Source organism: Varanus komodoensis, unplaced genomic scaffold (genome assembly GCF_004798865.1).
Source record: "Varanus komodoensis strain SLA01 unplaced genomic scaffold, ASM479886v1 scaffold2, whole genome shotgun sequence".
Taxonomy (NCBI): Eukaryota; Metazoa; Chordata; class Lepidosauria; order Squamata; family Varanidae; genus Varanus; species Varanus komodoensis.
Genome location: NW_025335568.1, coordinates 44,586,038 through 44,605,898, shown reverse-complemented (window position 1 = coordinate 44,605,898; position 19,861 = coordinate 44,586,038).

Genomic DNA, 19,861 nt, shown 5'->3' with positions numbered 1-19,861 from the left:
TCTCTCTCTCTCTCTCTCTCTCTCTCTCTCTCTCTCTCTCTCTCTCTCCTTGGCAGCACACTGACTGGCCATGGGAAAGCTCAGATGAGTCGTGGCTAATGAGTCGCAGCTCGTGACATCGCCTAGTGCTGCTACTTTTTTCCGAGCATGTGCATGGCCCTCATGCTCACTGTTATCCGATTCTCGGCTGCTGGGGCAATGCTGGGCCAACATGGCTTGCATACTGACAGAGAGGGCTCTGCATGCCCGCTGTGGCATGCATGCCATAGGTTCACCACCACTGCTCCAACCCTACCCTGGTGCACTCCTCTAACCCTAATATAGGGGTAAAATAGCATGGAAAAGAGGGCAATTTTGAAAAAGCCTCCCTTGAGTAGCTTTTTCTGCACAGCTCATCATTTCTGCCCATTCTAAACACATTCCAACCATCAAAATCATGCCAGGACACCTCGTTTTTCTAACCCTAACCCTCCCCTGGTGCACATCCCTAACCCTAATAGAGGATGAAAGTTCCATTGATAAGAGAGGGATTTTGAAAAAGCCTCCCTTGAGTAGCTTTTTCTGCACAGCTCATCATTTCTGCCCATTCTACACACATTCCAACCATCAAAATCATACCAGAACACTTCGTTTTCTCACCCTAACCCAGTGATGGTGAACCTTTTAGAGACCGAGTGCCCAAACTGCAACCCAAAACCCATCTATTTATTGCAAAGTGCCAACACTGCAATAAAACTGGAAAAGTGAGGTTTTAGTTTAGAAAAAACAACTCATAGCCAGTCCAAGCAAATATACATATATATCCTTGGGAGCACACTGACTGGCCATGTGAAAGCTCAGACAAATCACAGCTAATGAGTCACGGCTCGTGACGTCATCTCCTGGTGGCGCTACTCCTTCCCGAGCATGCGCAAGGCCCCCATGCACACTGTTACCTGATGTTCGACTGCTGGGGCAATGCTGGGGTGACTTGGCTTGCGTGCTGGCAGAGGGAGCTTTGCGTGCCACAGGTTCACCACCACTGTTCTAGGAGAAGCCTTCTTGATTGTTATTCTGGAGCTAAAGTACATCCTTCTATGGCAGGAAAAGGCAACTTTAGATGCTGTTTGAATGCAGCTCCCAACCCACTCGTATCCTATGGGTTGTGCATGGGATCTGTCCTTCAAGACATATCAACAATAATATAATGATGTATTATTATTTCTTCTGTTGTTATTTGTTTGCTATAGTTTTGGTTGAGAGTTTGTTCTCCTGTTTTTCTGCTGCTGTTTGCTGAACTCCATAATGCAAAACCACTCTTTTGAACCCAAATAAAGATGGCACTGAGGATAGAAGAAATAAGCAATAAAATAGAAATTAGGAGGTAATGGGAACATGCTGGTCTCAGAGAAAGATGCCCAGAGTCACATTACAGCAATAGGGAACAGTGGCAAAGCTTATGTAGAACTTATGTTGACTATTGGTTCTAAAAGTTTCTAATGCTTCTTCAACACCTGAAATAGGAGGAAAATAGAAAAGGTAGAGTAAAAAAGGTAAAGCCAAGTGTTTCTTAATCATTAACTTCAAGGTAACCTGTGAATTTTCAATTGACATATTACATCAAAATGCAGAATGCTTTGAATGACTGCAATGCCTTGCAGAGCCTGGAGGATGAAGTGTGAAAAAAGTATCCACTAAGATCCGCAAGAATATTAATTACCACAGCCTCCTCAAGCGGTATTGACCAGTATTTAATCTGCAGCTTTTCTTTCCTGAAGTATTAGATTTCTTCCCAAAGTATTAGTTACATGTGTTCTTTCTGTGCATTATTATAAAATACTTGAAATACAACCAGAACAATTGCACATGAGAAAACTTTCTACCCTTCTTGGGAAATTTCCCCCTGATATGTATAAAATGTTCAGAAGGAAAATTAGAAGAAAGGAAGGAAGGAAGAAGGAAGACATCACTCAGTAAAATCAGTAAGAATCACATGTGGCCCTGCTCCTTTTGATCTTGGACTTATACAATGCTAGACAAATACCATGTTTAATGATGGTATCTAACCTTAGACCTAATCCTCTTTCCATGGTCACCAATGGTTTGGTGGTTTCAGGGCTGCTGCACAGTCCATCTAAAAACCTCTCCTAAGGCCTGACTGCTCTTTAGAAGGCCAGATCCTGAAGATGAAACTCAAATACTTTGGCCACCTAATGAGAAGGAAGGACTCAGTGGAGACCCTAATGCTGGGAACAACTGATGGCAAAAGAAGAAGGGGACGGCAGAGAATGAGGTGGCTAGATGGAGTCACTGAAGCAGTTGGTGTGGGCTTGGGTGTACTCCGGGGGATGGTGGAGGACAGGAAGGCCTGGAGGAATGTTGTCCATGCGGTTGTGATGGGTTGGACACGACTTCGCGACTAACAACAACAACAACAAAGGCTTAGTTTCGGGCAAAAGAACTTTAAGCTCATATATGGTGGTATTGTTTTATCCTACACACTCCTGGAATGTGTTTGCCCCCACTGCTGGATTTGGCCCTGGGTTTGAAACAGGCTTAATGCTTTCATGGCTATAACATTCCATTTTGAGTAATTTGCATCACAAAACAAATTTCCAATTCATTTCCCCAGTTGTGGGCTTCCAGGACTAAGGTTACAGTTAAAAAAAAAAGATACTCCAGATTAATCTGTGGGAATTCTCCATTCATGGGCTGGATCTCTGTGGAAAATTTACTGTGCATTTAGAGACTAACAGATAGTACAGGGAAAGAGAAGGTAACTGAAAAGTTTGAGGCTCTTTCTGTGCCTATAGGCATTGCTATTGGGTTTTCACAGAAGTCTGACCTTCAAATTACTGCCTTTTGAGTTTCAGCATCTTTATTTTTTAAAAACTCTCCCTGCAATGACCTCTGCCTTGATCTTGCACTAAAATTATACAGCTGTGTACTATTATAACCCATGATGAAGATAAATGCTGGACTCATGAGAAAGATGCTTACTCACTGTTCAGGGAAAGAAGTCAAGCTGGAATCAGGTGGGCCCACTTTAGACTAGAAAACAATTAAATCGCTAAGAGATGTGACTAGAAGTAATAATGTCTGCTTGAGCAGCACCCGGATGCTTTTCTGAAATTATACAATGCATTGCTAACAATGCCCAAGGTCTTTTCCTCCTAAATATAGAAGTAATTAAAAAAGAGAAAAATAATGGAATGGAAATGCAGCATATCAAGACATTGCAGACTTGGAGGTGGAAGGTTTTTTTAAAAAAAAAATAGAACATTCATTTGATGTGATTTTAATGACTTTATGGATCTATATATTACATATTTGTGTATACAAATTTATTTATGTCTGATTTATGTATCAAGAGTTGACTGAATGAAGAACTTATCTTTTTGTAACAACATCTGTGTCACATCTACCTACCTTTTGCTTTGGCAGCATTGGCTTTGGCAACCCTGTAATTGAGATAGTATCTTTATCTCAGACATTTTCTGCAACAGCAGATATGCATTTGGTACTGGACTATGACATATCCAGGACCAAACCATGGCTGCATTTGCATTTGATGATAATAACCTGTGTACAAATACAGCACTCTATTAATTGAATTAGACACATATCCCAAGTAAGTGAATGGATAATTGCCTATTTTCAGAGGATATATTCCCTTGTTTCTGCATTAGTCACTACACTACTCTATCCACAGTTCTGGATAGGCTACTCCCCAAAATACTCCCCTTCAAGGAGGAGAGACCAGACAGAAAAAAAGAGGCCACAGCTCAGGAGTGGAACTCCTGCTTTGCACACTGAAGATCTCAGCACCACTGAAAGCATTAGGTGGCAGCTTTTGAGAGGCTTCCATGTAGTAGAATAGCTCATGCGGGGATGGAAGGACAAACAGCCTGACTCAGAAAAGAACATATGTTCTTATGAAAGAAGACTAAAGAAGTATGTATTATTATGTATCTGTTAATTGCATCTGTCTAGAAGCCTTTGGGCCAATACAACCATTAGACAGAGACCTAGATTATACATAAAGTCAACCCAAAGCATGTGTTGAATATGGGCTAAATATATTGTCATTGAATTGTACATAGGTTGTTGTTGAATCATGGGTTGATATTATGTATGAATCCTCTGCTATGGTTTAACTGTGGGTTGCTTACCACAGTCAACTTAACCACAACTTAACCACAAACCATGCCCTCTTTTTCTGGGTTATTCATGGTTAATAACCCATAGCTAAATTATGGTGCAGAGTTGGCAGGTGACAATCCATGATTCAACAACCCATATTCAACCCATGTCATGGGCTGTCATTACATCTGAACTGAACTCATGTAATGCTAAACCATGGTTTCTGTTAAAACAGGGTATTGAATCATGCACTGTTGTTACTGGGAGAGCCAGAACTAAGATTTAACTAACAACCCACAAAGAGAACCCATGTTTTATTGTTAGGTGTTGGACTTTGGTTGTTTAAATAATGGGTTGCCATTATGTACAAGCCCAGAATTATGAGTTATTCAGGGAATATTTCACCAGCATATATAGCCAGGGGCAAGAGTTAAAACTGGGTTAAAAATAACCCAATTATTCATTCCAGTACTGTACTACAGTGTTACAAAGGCAGGAGAAAAAGTATGTGAAGGAGGTGGAAATCAAATTATCACAGAACTGAAAAATAAATAACTAATTTGATGATCTGACAGACTAATCATAAATTAGTGGACAAGGGTTAATTGAACCATGGCTTTTCCTTATGTGTGAACTAGGTTAAGCTAAGGCAGCGGCTTATGCAGCATATGTTGTAGGACAGGCAGTAAACAGAGCTGAAATCAGAGGATGCTCACCCATCACCAATGTTGAACAACTCTAGGCAGTTTTTGCATGTATGGGAAAAATTATTCTATCCTTTGCTTCAACAAGTAAAATGCCTTGGGCATGGGGAGGCCATATTTATTTCTCACAGCACATATTACTGAAATCAAGAACATCCAATAAACAGATCATTGCCTCACAGCAGTGAGACTTCCCTGATTGACCAGCCCCATTTTATTGGTATTCTCTTTTCAAAATAACTTTTAATACTGTGTTTTATTCCTTGTTCTTTTAACACCCACCAATTTAGAATCTATTTAGACATAGAGCAGTATATACATGTTTTACCAATGAATCTGAGAACAAAGCCAAGGTTAGAAAGTCACTTCAGAATGATATAATGGTCAATAGTACATAAAGCCATTGAGAAATCCAGGAGTATGAACAGGGCTGTACTCCTTCTGTTTCTTGTCCAACGTGGGTCATCACACAGGGTGATGGGAACAGTTTCTGGCCTGATCACCCACTGAAATGGATCCAGCTACTCATTTTCATATAAGAGTGCCTGGAAGTAGTTGGCTACTTCCTATGCAAGAACTTTGTGCAGGAAGGGAATATTTTCCACTGCCCTAAAGTTATTCGGATCTTACAACTCCAGAGAAGGTTTCTTCAGGAATTGTCTCACCACCACCTCTTTGAGATGGCATGAGACCCCTTCACAAGGAGGCCTTAATCTTCTCAGCTGGCTGTCCTCTCTCTGCAAGCTTTTATAAGCCAAGAGAAGCAAAAATCTAGTACAGACGTGATTGCATGAACCTGTCCAAACACCTTGTCAACATCTTCAAGTTGTACCAACTGAAACCCAGCCAATAAAACTAGATCAGGCTGTGTTCTGGGAACCTTGCCAGATTCAACTGCTATAATGCAGGAGCTCCAGTCCTGGCAGATGCAAAAGATTTTGTCCTGAGAGTACCTAGAAAGTATGTGTTACAGCAAGCCTCAGATGGGTCTACAGCATCCTTAGGACCAGCACAGAGTAGGATCTACATGACTCTAAGAAGTTCCTGCTCCACTGACTACTTCAACACTCAAGTCACTAGCTGGCCCAGGCTGGGACTGGTTTGCAAGCTGTCCACTTATATGAATTCTTTGTTCAAACCTAACAGGGCACTGCTGGGTGAATCATCATTCTACTGCTTTCTTGGATTCTTTCTCCATTCCCTGTTCTGCTGTCTCCTACTCCCAAACTTTCTTCTTTCGATCTATTTTGAAGTCGGCCTTTTGCCTTCGGTTCTCCTCAGTGTTCACAACACTACCTCATAAAATACATTGACAAAGTGATGCAGACACCATCTGGTCAGCTGTCAATTTAGCACGAATAAAAAAACAAAATGCATGAAGTATTTGTGCAGGGCTCAAGCCTATTTAAAGCAATGATAAGAAGTACCTCACTTGTCTCTTTAAAATATGCTAAAAGTTTTTGTAACTGCAGACTTCTGCCCTGGTTGTGTTTGCCACTCAGTCCAACTCTGCCTCCCATATTTTTGAGGTTTAGCAGGCCTGGCACCAGTAACCAACATCCTAGGGCAGCTGCTGTTGGCTTTCACTCCCCAGGCAGTGCTCCTCCCCCCATTCTGGCACCTTCCTCAAGATGTCTGTTCTGGATGGATGAGTCTCTGAGCCTCCACTTTAATTTCCACAATACCTTGGGTTATACTGCATCAGGCACTGCAAGACTTTGAGCAATGAAAATGCCAGCTCCCACATTTGCCCCTTATTTATATTAATCTGTGTCAGCCCAACTGTTATATACACAACAGCAGGAGGATTATCAGCCTCATCCTGCATTAACTTCTGTAAACCTCTACCTGTCCATCATTCTTTCAGCTCCTGAACTAGGGCATCCCTGGCCTTCTTTGTTTAGCAGCAGCAGTCAGAGATTACAGCGTATATATCCACATGGACCACACCCAATCTTGCTCCCGCCAAAAAATAAAAAATAAAATAAATCATGGGGATGAGAACTGAGTGCCAATAGTGAATAACATTGGGTTGGATCCTGATTTAGGACGGTGGGAGTGGAGCCTCTCACCATCTTTTTGCTGCAGCAGTTCCTCCAGTCCTCCTAAATACTACACAGAGGGGAGAGGGACAGAGTGTGGTGTGAGGGGTACTGGGATATGTCCCCAGCTTGGGCAAAAGTGAGCTTCTGGAAGGTGCATACACCCAGTGTTCAGGGATAACCTTTCCTGTCAATTACCACATCATAGCTTATCCCATTCAGCGGGGCATCCTGATTCACATAACATTTGTAGAAGATGGGGCGGGGGGGGTGTGGCTTCTATGAGGAGAAAAAGAACACTTCTGCTAGTCTAGTTGTATGCATTTAAGTCTGGATCTGGCCCAATACCCTTCCCAAGAAACAAGGAAATGTGACTTGGTGGGAAAGAACTGGGCTTATTGAAAAATTAATGTCCCCTTTAAATATTAAAATGTAAATACTGTATAGTTGTCCATCCTCTTTTCCCCTCTTACATTAGTTATAAGAGTTACTGTGATTGGGGCTGAGAGTATGTTAGGCTCAAGGGTGGGGTTAATATGCTTAGCAGCCACCGCCTCCTAAATCATCCGTTTGAGCAAATGAATAAATTAACCTGATTCACCAGCAAAATTTGGATCCCATTAGAAATGTAATGATGCTTTGTGTAGGGTTATTTATGTTGGATTAGCCTGGATGATTATTGTAGACAGCAGGACACCAATCAGGATATTCATTCATCTTTTGTAGAGTAGAAGTGACAGAATATATGGAGTATAGTTTTAATTGAATTGTCTTTTTGATAGGATAATGTTGCTGGCCTGAACAGTTATAAGCTTTAGAAATTACTCATCCAAGTTAACTATGGTGCAGTCTATGCAGAAGAAATCATCATTGAGCTCAATGAGGCTCTGTCCAGGCAAGTGGATACCTGTTATGGTGTCCTCTGTGATATTGGCTGAAGGACCAAAGGAGAGGAAGGAGCAAGGAGTGGGAGAACAACTCACAGTAAGTCCGATTGTTCATTGGGCACACCATGGATTGTTCCCAGAACAACTGACCCATCGTTGCTTATCCCAGGATGGGCTACCAGGATGTGTCAACCCACCCACAGAGATAGGATGGGGAATGGGAAAATTAAAGAAAAAAAGTAAAAAGCATGTTTCTAGTAGGGTTGCTTGGAAAATAAATTTGCACAGAATGGCACCTTGTGATATCATACTTTAAACAAGCCTTCAGTCACAGCCCCTTCTTTAGTGGACTGCTAACACTGGAACCCATGACTACTATTAGCTGCTAAAAGAATGACCCACCCCCTCTGTCAAAATTTGTCTGGTTCTGTAGATCTTCAACTACATTACTATGCAGATAATCAACTTCTGTACATCTTCAGCTGTAAATATTCAGAAGTATGATAGCAAATCCTGTTGAGTGCAATGGAAACAGTCACTTTGAATGGCAGGAATCATTCTGAATATTCAATGTCTTTAAAGAAAATAGACTCAGATTTTCTGGGAAAGGCCTCAGTCCAGGACTTTGTGGCAAAAGCAGGATGATGGTGCTCCAAGAGTGCACTGACTGCCAGATTTGGTGCAGACCTCAATCCCAAAAATATGCCCAAAACAAACAGCTGGCTCTGAAATGCCTGAAGTGCCAGTGACTTATCAATTTGGTGCTGCCCTATGAGATGGTGCTTCCACAATAGGCTTTCATTTGACCATTGACCAGCCTCATGGACAGAATTTCACAGGAGCTTCAATTCTCATGAACATTTATTTTATTTTTATTTTATTTATTTTTCGATTTATATCCTGCCTTTTTCCTACAAAGGGCTCAAGGCAGCTTACATCTCCTCCCTCTTATCCCCACAACAACAACCCTGTGAGGTATGTTGGGCTGAGAGTCTGTGACTGGCCCAAAGTCACCCAGTTGGCTCCATGGCTGAGCGGGGACTAGAACCCAGATCACCTGAGTCCCAGCCCCATGCTCTTAACCACTACACCACACTGGTTCTCCAATCACTCCAGTCCTTTGATAATATTCAGAATTCTATTAAATTCTCTGCATTAAGTCTACCAAACTCAATGAATGAAATGCAGATACATTCCAGAGTAATTGTACATTCACTGGAACTCTCAACATCCCCAGGGTATACCATGTTTGTTTCCATTGTGATGTACTAGCATATGAAAGGACACACTTTCCATTTTCAGCCTTGGTGTACACTGGGGGAAATGGGAAGGGCTTGCACAGGTCTTGGAGAAGTAAGTCCAAACCAATGGCACATAAGACTTCTGAGATCCTCCTCACAAAACCAGTGGGAGGCGATATATGATCTTGGCTGCATCTGATGTCCCTGTTTCACAGTCAATAACCAGCATCTGCTAAGGCGGTTCAGTCATTTCCATCACATGTTATTAATGAGTCAGTAATAAGGATGACAAATCAGGGAGCAGGAGCATTCATGGAACAAAAATGTACGCCAAGTGCCATCTTCACAGTCCTGCGATTTAATAAGGCTCCCAGCTCACCAAGCAACTTAATACAAATAAACGGAGCCTGAAATGCATCACCACCAAGATGAGAGAACTGTAGTTCAAAGCTATTACGTTAGAGCAGTAGCAGCCTAGTTGTTGACAGTGACTAGTTCTGAATAAGGAGCATTTGCTCAATATCCATGTATTGGGAAATCCATCACCCAGAGGTCCAACGGCCACAGGAGGTGACACTCCATTTCCCGGGAAGAACATCATGGTAAGGGGAGATCCAGCCTGACCTCATACACTAGCTGGAGAAGGAGGAGGCACTGAAGGGAGCCTGGGACATTTCCACTTGCTGCCAGAAAAAACATTCAGCTCCAAACTAGCAACTTTCCAAAGGAAAGCACACTCTGCTCCCATCCATCAACCAGAAGATTATGATTTCTGAATTGTTATGTTTGTAAGTGATCGGTGCACATTTTTAATCATACTCATTCAATTGGTAGAGAAGATATTACTTTCTAAAAGAAATTGAGAGAAAAAGAACATCTCCGTACTTTGTTTCCTCTACTGGGTCACTGTGGCAGAACAGGACCACCTGCTCACCAATGCCTCCCTTTCAGGAAGTCTTCTCAGAGAGAGGCAGCTAGCCAGGTGGGCTCTGTAATGAGTTACACTGGGAAGCTGCTGCTGCAGTTCTCCAGAGATCCTACCTCCTCTATGTGTCACTCTTAGAGCAAATATCAGATGGACAGTCCTCTAGTGTTCTTTTGATGCAGCCTTTGCTGAGCAAATGAGTAGCCAGCTCTGGGTCTGCTCTTATCCCTCATTCTGATTAAGGCATATGGACATCTTCAACAGCTGTCCCAGCATTTTCCATGCAGAAGAGGGGCCAGCAGGGTTCTTTGGAGCAGGCCTCAGTTTGAGAAGCATGGGGCAGTGGCTGCATCAGGACCCATAACCCTCAGTGGTTGAAGATGCTGGATCTTCCATCCTTCTAGATCTGCTGCCAGAAGAAGGGGTCTCAATCAACCTCACAGAATCCTGATCTCAGGATTCTGGCTACCTCGTTGGAGGTTTGATGTAGGAGCAGCAGAATTTGACCATCTGTCAAGCTGTTTAAATTGTGCAACCCCGCCTATGCTCAACCAGTATATTTCTAAGTAGCTGCAGATATTGCAAAATTCCACAAACCTCCATGACCCTATTCTAAAGGGGACCAAACTGGATGAACACTATACTTCAGAATCTCTTCTAACCTCTTGGAGAAGTGATGTGTGCATAACAATATGCCTTGAGAGCAAGCGTTGGAACAGTGTTATTGTTTTGTGAGTGGGAATATAAATGTTATAGTGACAGCTTAAAACATCTTGTATGTCTGTGCTGACCACAAGAACAGCAGTGAACTGCTGACTACATAATGACCTGGCATTTCTGAGCAGTTGCAGAAGGACTATGATTCACAGATCACCATGGGGTTGCTGATTACTGCTTCGCTACTCCATCCTCCATAAAGCCCTGTTTCCATTTGGTGTTTCCCATTAGAAGTGATGCCTTCATAATTCTGCTTTATCCGTAAATAGAGAGATCTATGTTTGGAGTTCAGCTTCATCTCCAAGGGTTCATCCAGGTAGCACAGTATTTGGAATATTGTATCTGTGACAATCACTTGCCATCCCTGCTAGTAATACTATGTATAAAGTGCTAAGATGTGGATTGTGCAAAGACAACTTTAAATTTTAGGATTTAGCTTCCATCACATGAATTTCTCATATTATATCATATTGTATGTTTCATTAACAGTGGGGATTCAGAAGTATACTATTTCTTGCAGTCAGTATAATATTTCAAGGGATATCAACATTTATTTATTTATTTTATTGTGCATTTGAATACCCAGAGAAAACTTTAGATCATTAGATTAGATCATCAACTCTCTAAAATGTATTATAGGAGATTATGTGTATCTTCGCTGAGTTACCTGTTTATTAAAAGTAATGACGATAATGGTGCCCTAAGAAGCAATTATGTTATTCCAGCTAGCCTGTAACTATTGGGGATTTCCAAAGAAGACAGAACTTCCCAATAATAACTGCTCTGCATGGCTTGATATAATTCATGGAAGCTGGTAAGACCAAGAATCTATGGCCTAGCACAAACAAAGAACATAAAGATTCCATGTTCAGTCTTGGCATCTCTCTGCTAGAATGTTTGGGAAAGACCTCTACTGAAGACCTTAGAGAACTACTGCCTGAAAGTGCACAGGCCTAGGACAAAGGGATCTTTGGTGTGGCTGTACTTCCAGCAGCAACTTATAGATTTAATTCATGAGTGGGATTGTTCAGGAGAACTTCCAGTGAACATACGTCCTGTGCTATTATATTTATAACTTGTTTTTTCCCATGGAATTGAGGGCAAGGAACACATGGTTCCAGATGATCTTCTATCCAGACTGGAGCCAAACCAAGTCCCACTTAGCTTCAGCAAGGTTGCTTCATTATATACTGTCTGACTGGTACTCTTGTTCACAAAGCAGTTGCTCTCATTACATAAGGAGATAAGTCAGCAGTTAAGTTTGTTTTCTGACTGATTTACACCTTTTTAAGCTAATCTTGAAGGTTTAGCTAACTTCACGAACACAAGATTCAAGCAAACATAAATGTCATGTGTGTGTGCACACACGCATATGTATTAACTTTACTGGCTTTGGAAAAGGTTGTTTTAGAAATACTCCTTCGAGCCCCTTTATCCTGTCTGTCCAGTGCTGTGAAGTAGAACCTATTCTCAGTTTTATGAAGTTCATCTCATTACAGCAAGCGCTACTGGGAAGCTTCTGGCATTTTGTGGGAAATGTCAGCAATCATTTTGAAAAGCTGAAACGTGCAGCAACTCTGCCAGGATATTATTTATATAATGCTTACTTCCATCAATATTAAATCAACTCAGCAAGATATGCGAATCCTGTGACTATTTGAAAGTAACTTGGAAGCTGGGAAACAATTCTTTTGCATACTGGTGAGTTTGCTTTGCCCCCTTTGGGCTTGCATTAATCAGAGTTAGTTTTTAGAAATACTGGATTTGAGTTTGGGGAGAAATCAATAAACGTGCATCTGAATTCTATGGTATTGAAAACCGCCATTAACGCCATTAAATCACCATCTCAAGAAATGGCCTGACCTTGTTCCTGACCTCTGCATGGAGCTTCAAATCACATAATAATTCAGCTGCATTCTGACATGTTTAAAAGTAAATCATCAATGTTTGATGAAACAAGATCTTCATACATGTGTATCTCAGCCTTGGAACCCTCTTTCTATGACCTTGTTTGGAATTATCAGAAACTCACGGAAAATTACTCTTTTAGGCAAAAGTGAATATGTGGCTGTTCAGATGCTAGACTTCAAAACCTACCAGTCTCAGCCAATATCATCAATGATCAGGCATGATGGGTGTTGTAGGCCACCAACATTTCACAGTCCTGCCATAGGAGCTGGGCCAAAGGAGGTGTTGTAGAAATTATGTATGGGTGAGATTTAACATCTATTACTGATTCCATCCAGTCCATCTGGACTACAGTCTGCCAAGACAGTGACTACTGAAGTTAATTAGGTTATTTTTAATTATTTATTATATTGATATTGGTATCCTGCTTTTTTTTCTTTTCAAGGCACTTAAGGCAGCTTATATAACCCTGTTGCCCCACACAACAACCCTATGAAGGAAGATAGACGGAGAGTCAGTGGCTGGCCCAAAGTCATCCAGTCAGCTGTGTGGCCAAATGGAGACTAGATGCCAGAACTCTTAGATCCCAGTGCACTGGCTCTGTTTAATGCCCACAACTGTAGAAGCAGAAGAGGCTGTGCCATTCCAGCATACAGGCACTGCCCCACCCCTCAAAGGACAGGCAATTGTCACATAACCCAGCAGTATGTCACATAACACATACTTGATGAGATTTCCTGCTCTAAATTATATAGCCTTATGATTTATTATTTGCTTGTGACTCCTTGCTCACCTCACAGTTTGAAGCTACTTTCCATTACCTTCTGTAGTTCTTCTGCACTTTGGTACCATTTCAGTGTCCTTTGTCTGGTGACATGAAACTCTCATGTGTTTGTGCAGTTCTGCTACACCACACCAGCACCGAGTGGTTGTATAAAGGAACACATAGGAAGGCAAAGAAAAAAAAGGGGTGAATTATTAAGAACCAATCTTATTCTTGCAAGTAATATAGAAGCAGCAGCCACAGTGAAGTGGCAGGTTAAGAGCCTCTTCTAGAGAAGTCCATGGGGTGGCCTGTAGGTTGGATAGTTTTGACGAAGATCAGACATACCTGTGATATTCACTTCCCCACTCCCCATTTTTCATCTCCCTCAATCCAAGGGTCAGTTTGTATTCCATGGGCACTGGGCTAATTTGGGGGCCATCCTTTGGCCAGTCCATGTACAGAAGCAAGCTGAATTGGCAATTCAGCCTCCTTCAGTGGGATAACATCCTCCATCACAGGCTACATGTAGGGGGTCCAAGACAGACTCCCTCTCACATACCACTCTGTCTTCCCACAGACAGGAACAGAGTTCATGGGAACAGCCTGGGGTTTGCCACTACTTCCTTCCTGAATCTGCTGCTTGAGGTGATTGCTTCACCCTGCCTGAGGAAAGAGCAGTCTTGCATCAGTGGGTGGAATGTGTTTGTGTGTATGTGTGGGTGCCCTTTCCAGGAAGCAAAACAACTGAGGATAGCCCTGGAGAGTAATCAGCTGCCATTAGAAGGCTCTCACAAAGAGAGGCAAGGCATTTGCTCTCACTATCAGGGAAGTCATTTATTCCCTGAAATGTCCTGACTTTTTTACAGACATCTGGTCCCACCACCTGCAATCTGAATGAGTTAGTCACCACTAATTAGGCCAGGAGAGAAACTTATGATTCACCATTGCACGGACTTCACATACTGCTTTAACTTTGGGATCCCCCAGTTTCTGCTTTGCAAGAAACTGTTGTGTGGGAAGTACCTTGCTGCCTTATCTCTTGAGTATTAAATACTGGTTCTGGGAAGGGATCCTGTGTGTGTAGATGTCATCTGGAGCTCTGAAGGAGGCCAGCTGTGAACTCCAGTTCCTTGGTAGTGGGTGAGACTCTGGGTGATGGCTCCTCTTGCTATTTAACAAAGCCTAACAAAATAAAGCTGACACCTGAAGATCGAGCTTGCCTGCAACACAGAAGGAAAGGCAACCCTTTCCAAACAGCATGAAAGCTCAGCAGCAACAAGAGCTATTTTTGAACACAACACTGATGAAGATTTTGTGCTTCCTCCACCCACAGATCCATCGTGCCAAAACTGAAGAGTGGGCATTCAGCTGTTCCCACGAATGGATATTTGGCAGCAAGAAACCGAGCCTGTGTCAACGCTGCTTATATCCTGGAGCAGTCCAACTGTGCAAAAATTAAATTAGCAAAACCAACAGGCCATCTATAATGGGCCAATGAGGCCCTGCTGGCTTCAGTGATGGAGGTCCCATCCCAGCCTCTGCACAGAAACTCATCATTCTTCTCATCTGTTGCTAACAATACAAAGTAAAGAACAAGCTAAGGCTTATGAGATAGAATAACACTGCTTTCTTGCACAGAAGTATGCAAAAGAAGAAGTCAGCCTGTGGTATTTTATTCTCTTTCTGTCTCTCTCTTGATAGATGTCTTATAAATATCAGGCAAACTATATAGATATGCATCACACCACTGTATTGTTTGTGACCCAGGAACATTGCCCCATTGGTATCAATACATTTAAGCCCACTGGAACCTGATGAGGATTTCCTGATCTATCTCTAAAGGTAGTACTGCAAAAATGTACTTCTCCATGTGCACCTACAAGACGGGTGAGCAGAGCACAGGTTGCTTGGAATTGACTCTGACCTTTCTAAGGACCCTACCTCGACACCACTGGCTTTTAGTGATGTAGCAGCAATCATTTGTGGTTGCTGTCCCATATCACAGCGAAACTAGGCTTAAAAGTATTATTTAGTTTGAGAAAAAGTTAGTTTGACACTTTTAAGCCTCCGGCATGGTTTGCTTAAAAGACAGGACATGCTCCAATGGAGCAAAGCTCAGGAAGCCAAGGTTCCATTTGGATGCCAAGAAGCACTTCCTGACAGTTAGGATCCCGAGGGTGTGGAATGGGCTTCCATGAGAGGTTGTTGAGACCCCATCAGTGTGGGTGTTCAAGGATAGGCTGGACGTCCACATGGTGGGCATGTCGTGAGCGGAGCCAGTTGGTGCCGGAGGTCAGACTAGATGGCCCAGGAGGTCCCTTCTGACCCGCTCTGTTTTCTATGTTTCTATGTTTCTATGCTGCTGAAATTTGCCTGCAAGCTACGGTGAAGGCAAGAGTATGGCCCATGGAAGGGATGCCTGGAGGGTACAAAATGGCTCCTGCCCCAAAAGTTGCTCACTACGAGTGTAAATAGTCTCATTTTTCAAAAATGGTGTCTGGTCTAACTTGGATATAATTTCAGCTTAATTCTGAACTCAGTGATTCACTCTTTCTGGATCCATGAGCTCTAGTACAAATGAAAGCTGGCCCCTTCTTAGACCAGTTTTCCCTTTGGCACATTTGGAGCTGTTCATGACTGTAACATTGCGAGTTGTCCATTTACTTTGCCCATTTGCACTCCCTGGAGAAGTTTGTTGCGTTCCCCAGAGAGGTTTGCCTGGCACTGAGCTTATATTCTTTCCAGCGCCAGATCTTTAATCATTATTTTAAAAAATAGTATTTTAATGTTTAGCAGTGGCTTTTCATTTAATTTATTGGTTATATGTTATTTATTATATTGTTATAGATCAGGGGTCCTCAAACTTTTTCTACAGGGGGCCAGTTGACAGGCCCCAGCAGTGGGCACAGGCTGCCAAGGTGGTGCGGGCGGGGGGGCACAGGCTGGTGAGGGGGCAGGGCATACGCACATGCGTGTGCTCGTGAGGCAAGATGGGGGTGAGGGGGGCGTGTGGGGCAAGGCTCCGGCTTGCTCGCAAGGAGATCATTTTCTTCGAACTAGTCCAAAACAACCTCCTTGCGAGCAAGCTGCATGCCCACACGCACCCAGCAAGTGCAAAACCTGTGGGGCGGGCCAGTTAAACGGGCATGGTGGGCCAGATTTGGCCTGTGGGCCTTAGTTTGAGGACCCATGTTATAGATTGTTTTATTGCATTTTGATTTTAATGATTGTAAGCCGTCCTGAGATGCTATGCATAAGGGGTGGCATATAAAAGTTTTAAATAAACAAACAAACATTGAAGGCCCTCAACATTATCTGTGGGGTGAGGGTGGATTATCTGGAGACTCAGCCCCAAGGTCCTCTGACTATAGAGCTGGGACTCTGAATGCAAGTTTCCTGCCCCCAGCCCATCCACTCACTCCATCTTCTTACAGCCAGCATGGAAAGAATTGCATTGGCTGTGCTTCCAAAGCTGCACATCAGCAACAAAGAGTGCCAAAGGGGCATGGATTGACTTGGGATGGGGTGGAGGAGACTGGGACCAGTGGCTCACACTTTATCACAGTAGTGGCCCAGCTTCTCCCCTCTCCCTTCAGAGTGCTTAACTGAGATGGCTGAAATCACCACCATGCCTTGTGACCTGCTTTGGATGCATGTTAAGCCTTTATGTTCAGAGGCTTGCAGGTATTAAGGGCTGGGAGCAGAACATCAAGACCTGAATGAAGACACACCTTGGACAAATCAGTACCTGGCAGGCAGCTCCAGTTCTCTATTTCTGGCAATGCTGGGAGCTGGCACTTGGATGCAACCTGTGCTGAATGGTGAATCTCAAAGTTATAACCTGATAACCAGAACTCTGTAATAGGGCTTAGTTATGATTCAAAGTCTAATCCTTTAGGCCACCAAAGCAGAAGACACCTATAAATAAGACAGCAAATATTTCCCACACTAGACATTCAAAAAGAAACTTGACAGCATCTGAGTGGGATGGTGTAACTTGGTGTGCTGCAACAGCAGGGGGTTGGATCCAATGGCCAACACTACAATTCTATGATTCTATAAATATGACTAGCATAGAAAGGAGCCTCCTGGGCTATTCATGGTTGAACAGATTGTAGAACATCAGAAATGAGGTGAAATTTCCATGTACCTTTAGCAAAATTAAACTATGTTTCAAGCAGCCCACACTGTACAACATTTCATGTTCTCTAAGGAGAATCATGGAGACAAGCAAAGATGTTGAAATGGAAAGCTGAGGTTCGGATGCACAGTTCTGTGGTGAAGGATGAATTCTCTCTATATGAAAGTCTAACCACAGTCCTTTCCTCCTATGTCAGGGAATGATTAGCATGTTTGGAGGTGATAATCCCATAGTGGTGAAAGAAGCCAGGTTCTGTGACACTGAGGAATATTCCAGAGAAGACTTTTGCCAGACCAACAGTCAGCTGAAGCAGTCCAGGGCATTATGCCAGCAACCACAACTCCACTGACTTAGGATCAGGTATCTGTTGCCTCATGCAGACGCCAACTGACAGGCCTCATAGACAGCATCCAGTATCAATGGGTTATTGAAGACAACTGTGAGTTTGCATTTGTTTTTACCTTCCATATTCCAGCAAAAATTAACCCCATGTTAACCACATAAAGTCATCTGGGTGCAGAAATAAAATTTCTCAACTTCTGAGGAAATGCTGTGCCAAGATGGCAGAGAATCTGTATCACCTTACCTGAAGAGCACAGATGCTCACCGCAGCTCCACAGACCACCTTGGTATTTTGTTACACTCTTAGGTGGGCAGAGAATGAACTAATATCTCTACTTATATGGGAACTTGTTCATATGGAGATTTAAGCACCAAACTAAGATTGCATTAAAATCGTGGTAGCCTTCCAGGAGCTACATTCCTTCTGAGCTTCAGGGAAGTCTTATCTAGATCTTGAGCCCAAACACATAATTTCAGTGGTACTTACTCCCACTTAATGGACACAATGTATAATAACTTATTCATAGTTTCCATTACCTCATTTAGAGTCATGGAAGTTAACGAAGGTATAAACTATTAGGGAAAGTACAAAGAGAACATTTTGAAAATCAACAGTCACACTGTAAATATACAATCCGTGCTATTCAAAAATTCCCAGTGCCATCAAATGCAGCTATGTTTAATTATTTTCTTCCTCTAGTGTATCCACACATATTTCCCACCAGTATTCTGAATCTGTAGAATTAGTTTTACAGGGATATCTGTGATACATCCAATACACAGGCATCTTCCCACATTCATTTTTTCACCCCTAAGTCTGTATGATTCACTTGTGAATTCGTGGTTGAAAGGTCAACACAGATTTCTAGCATCATATGAATGAAGTTCCTTATAAAAACAGATATTAAGATTCAGGCCCATTTCATTCCACATGGGCTGCTTCTGTTTGAATAATGCTATTTATGTAAACTGAATTTTCTTCAGTTTCACTCTTCTGCACTGTCATTTTCTTGCTATGCTTCTCGCTAATGGCTTTTAGGGGCAAAACAAACCGTTCCCTATATTTAAAGCCACAGGTTCTATTCCAACTCACATCATGAATATATCCTAATTTTATTTTCAATTATAAAAGAATTTTACAGAATCTGATCCTCCATTAACATCCAGTTCTATGCATGTAGACTTCAAAATAGGTTCCACTACATATGCATGTGATTATGGCCTACGACTGCATTTCAGTATTACTGGAAGCTGCAGACAAGTATAAAAACTCTGCGATTTTGACACAAGTGATATCAGAATGCCCAAAAACAGTATTAATGAACTCACTGAACAGACATACAAACATGAATTTATTTCTTGAAAGGGATTAACCAAGAGATCGGAGCAATGCGTTATGACATCAGCTATAAAAACTGCAGTTTGACTGGATTATGGAATCAAAGCTACCTTCATAGAAGATTGTTGAGTCTTCCTTTCTCCACCTGCAGTGCTCCTAAGAGAAAATGCACCAAGAATCTAAAATGTTGCAATCAGAGTCTAGACAATATTGACAATTTAACTAACATTCTTATGCATGTAGGGTTTTTTTCTGTGTAAATGAAAACCAGCTTTATCCACATACTGGGGAAGGATGGAGGATTCTGGGAGTTGTAAGATCTTTTTTCCTGTCTAAATGTTGATAGTATTGGACCATATGTGTTATGAAGTCAAATAAGTACTTTTTCTAAAGACAATGTTTTTCACTTAAGAGTCCTACCATTGTCCTAAATAAAAGTATGGTGAATCTGACTGAGTTCACCTGCTTGTTAACTTGCAGGTGTAAGTTAACTATGTAAACTAACACCTGCAATGTAAACTAAGACTGGCCAGACTGTATAAACAATAACTATTCAACAATAATTCACTAATGACCCTAAAACAGAATTGTAACCAGTGAGGGATGTATATGCCATTTCTGATAGGTGGATTGTGACTGTTTGAACTACAAAAGTTATCAGATACATTTTAATACAAATTTACATGAATAGTATGCCTTCTGTATATTGATGCGTCTACGGTAGCTT